This window comes from Sciurus vulgaris, assembly GCF_902686455.1.
Source record: "Sciurus vulgaris genome assembly, contig: HiC_scaffold_616_arrow_ctg1, whole genome shotgun sequence".
NCBI classification, from domain to species: domain Eukaryota; kingdom Metazoa; phylum Chordata; class Mammalia; order Rodentia; family Sciuridae; genus Sciurus; species Sciurus vulgaris.
In genome coordinates this window covers 1399202-1402874 of record NW_027632404.1, presented here as the reverse complement: position 1 = coordinate 1402874, position 3673 = coordinate 1399202, and the positions used below count along the sequence as shown (strand labels likewise).

General features: G+C 36.5%; 1 pseudogene across 1 annotated transcript; it reads right to left on the bottom strand.

Annotated features, from left to right (window-relative positions):
- Positions 1-1408: 1408 nt before the first annotated feature.
- On the bottom strand, positions 1409-2214 carry LOC306652855 (D-aminoacyl-tRNA deacylase 1-like; annotated as a pseudogene). Its single transcript has one exon. The product of its transcript is annotated as a D-aminoacyl-tRNA deacylase 1-like (transcript).
- Between the last annotated feature and the right edge of the window lie 1459 nt (positions 2215-3673).

Sequence of the window (3673 nt, the reverse complement as noted above, 5' to 3'; positions counted from 1 at the left end):
CATAATTAGTCTGGGGTTATGGTTTTGGGGGAGGAAGACCACAGAGGGGAAGTACAATTCTCATTACATCATGCTATCAATATGATTTATAAATATTAATGCTAAATTTGATTATATTATTGAAGTGGTGTTAGGTTTCTCCTATGTCAAATTGTTCTTTTCCCAATTTTTCATACTGTACCATTGGGAAAGAAGTTAAACAGTATAACCTGCACTTAGGGAGTTAGGAGTGCACCTCCTTGAGAACTGAATAGCTATATAAAACATTTGGATTTGTTCTGCACAAGAGATTTATCTAATCTTCCCTATTTAGTTGACCACTTATTTTTGTCAGTATAAACTCATGGATAATATTTTATACTTGGGTTATAATTTAATCATAGTTTATTTTTTAATTTTAATTTTTTCAGACTGCATTTTGATTCGGTGTATACACATGGGTTATGACTTTTCATTTCTATGGTTGTACACAATGTAGATTCACATCATTCATGTAATCATGCATGTACTTTGGGGAATAATGTCTGTCTCAGTCTACTATCTTTCATTGCAATATTCTATTTTGTTCCACAACTTGTCCCAGTATCCTTCATTGGGAGTTTTTTCAGTGGACTGTGTCCCTTCAACAAAGCACATTCACAGTTTTTCTTTGGTATTCCCAAGCTTTAGGCATTACAAGATGCTCCAGGCTTGTCTTTTATTTTTTATCTTCTGTGCCAGTTCGAGAATCGGCCAGTTCTCCAAGAAGGCCTTGTTCCTTTTATAGGAAAATGGCATTAGGTACCAAGATCTAGGTGTGAGTTATGCTTATTGCTACTAAGTCACTGCTTCTAGGTCCTCTCAAGTTGAAAGAGCAAGAAAATTTATATACTATTGATGCTTGTTCTCAAAATCAGAACCATACATTCACTGGTACAAGTAGGAAATATATATAGTTTGTTTCATGTTTATTTGGCATTGTAGAGGCAAAATATAGAAAACATCTACAGTGTCTACATGGGATCAAGTTTTTTTAGATTTAATTAATATTTACTTTTAGAAAAAAACAAAAATTTACAAGATGCAAAGGTTTCACACAAGACATTATCATTGATGGTTATTCTCCTTATACCATAACTTGGGCCCTGTCTTATGAACTAGTGTTGGAAGAACACAGACAGCACAGATGTGCTGGAGATCTCTCATGGACAAGCAGAATTCACCACAGTGGTCTTGATGACCAATGACCTTGGTCCAGCCTGTTCTAAAAGCAAGCAAAGACATGGTGGAAACCAGTGAAGCCTTTTTGTGGGGAGGCATGGGTGTGTGCATCTGCCATGCACACTGCCTCATCACCAGTACCATGACTTCACATCACAGAAACTACAGGAACATAACAGTCCTTGGGGCTTATTTCCATTCTTTGTTTTTCTTTGCTTTTCGCAGGGCTCTTTAGATTCCCAATTTCTTATGTATATCTCCGTCTTCATTTCTCAGTTCCAAATTCTTAAAGCAATGTAGGTGCTTAGCATCTTGGCTTTTTCAGAATGCAGATCTGCTCAATGGTAATGCACTAAGTCCTCTGCTTTCAGAATCTGTGACTCCCGCTCAGAGGACACATCATCCTCTGCCCCACTGCTGGCACTGTGGTCTTCTTTTCAGGGGGCATTTCTCTCTTTGCTTGATTCAGAAGGGCCCTGTCTCTGGTCTTCTCTTTCCTCTGTCGTGTTTCTCAAGCTTTGATTGTTGCTTTGGGTCCAAGGTACAGCACCAGGAGCAGGGGATTCCAGTTATATGGTCACAGGACCATTATTCTGAATGTGTACCTGCATAAAGGCACCAAACTTGCCATCTTTGATGAGCTCTGGCCTGTAGGTCTTTCAAAGCTGCTACAGGAAGCTGTTGTAGAAGCCCTCTACTTGTTCTGTGGGCATTTCCAGTGTTCCCTTGAGGAAGCATTGGAGGGTAAACTGGCTGACACAGCACCTCTTACTGTTGATCCATCACACTCTTTGACCAGTGTTTACCACTTTCATCCTCAAATATATGCGGGTTCAAAATCTTTCAAACCATGTGCTCCAGTTCCTTCTGTGTATCTTCAAGTGAAATACACAGCAATACACAAATGCCATGTTCAATGGCACTTATTTGCTCCTCTCCAACTGTGATGCTGGCCTGAGTGACCTGCTGCCTCTGACCTTCATGATGGTGGCTGGGGCGAGTGGGCAGTGCCATGCTCCATCTGGCCTCAAGACTCAATGGGCAACTCCATGGCCAGCCCCCTCTGAAGGTAACCTAGGATTAAATTTTTACTAACGTATGCTTCATTCGCACAATGACATACCATACAGATCTTTAAAGACAAAAATATCGTCCAGTTATGGCAAGAACTCCAAAATGAAATCTGCAGTTGTTTATATTTTCAAAGAGAAACACATAATAAATAGGATACTAAAAGTTATGTTTACATGTAAAATATTACATATAATGTTGCATATAAAAAAGTAATGAAACATATAAAAGGTGTGGGGAGAAAACAAATAGAGAGCAAAGGAGGAAATGACTTTTCTGTTTCTATATACTTGAGTTTATTGATTTTAAAATATGTTTTTATTTTTAAAACTTGTTTAATTTTTTTGTGTTTTATTTACAGACACAGTCTCACTGAGTTGCTCAGTGCCTCACTTTTGCTGAGCCAAGACTTTAACTCATGATCCTCTTGCCTGAGTCTACCAAGCTGCTGGGATTACAGGTGTGTAGCACTGTGCCCAGAATTGTTAATTTTTTAAAAGAACTTAAAATGCCTAACCAAGTGGAAGAATCTGAAAACTTCAAATACTAAAAGGGAAAAAATTCATTTCTGAAGAATAAATACTAGGAGACAAAGTAGATCTGACTTAAGAACTATTATATACCAAAAACTTCTTTGTAAATTTTAGTGTAACAGAGCTATTTCAAGTCAAACAGTTGAATTTAATGTACTGAGATGCACCCAGTTGCTAAATTTAGCCTATTCACAGAACCTGTACCTAACTGAATAACTAGATGGATAGCATTCTATGATCATATATATTATCAGGGATGTAAACTTAAGAAACTGCAAAATCATTTCTAAAGGTATAATTAATATTTTCATTCTTGATTATAAAATGTGCTGATATTTATAATTAAATATAATGCTTTATCATTTCTACATTTTGTAAATCAACTATTTATATTTCTGATTTTCCCCAAGAAAATGGGAAAGCCAATTTCTAACATATACAAATATTTCTCTATTGTGAGATTAAAAACGTTAAAAGTTTTGAAAATTAAACACATTTTTGCAAGTGCTCCTAAAAGCCATTAAAACAATTTTCACATGAGTTGAACAAAAGTAGAAAAAAAGAGGGGACAGTTCTTCCTAATGTTTCAACATGTGGAAGCAACCCTTTGAGTCTACTTCTGAAGTGTAATCACATCTCAAAATGCCATCCATTCAAATCTCAGAAGCAGCTCAATGGCAATCATGTACAAAACTTTCCTACATAGTGCATTATAAGAAATTATATTCTGCCTAAAAACTGCCTGATATGTAAGTCAATAACTGTCCAATATGTAGGTCAATTGTGTAGATTATTAAAATTCAATCTCCTTAACTGAGATATCTCTTTCTTTGACCTCATCTTCTTCACTATCTATACAAGCAACCTTG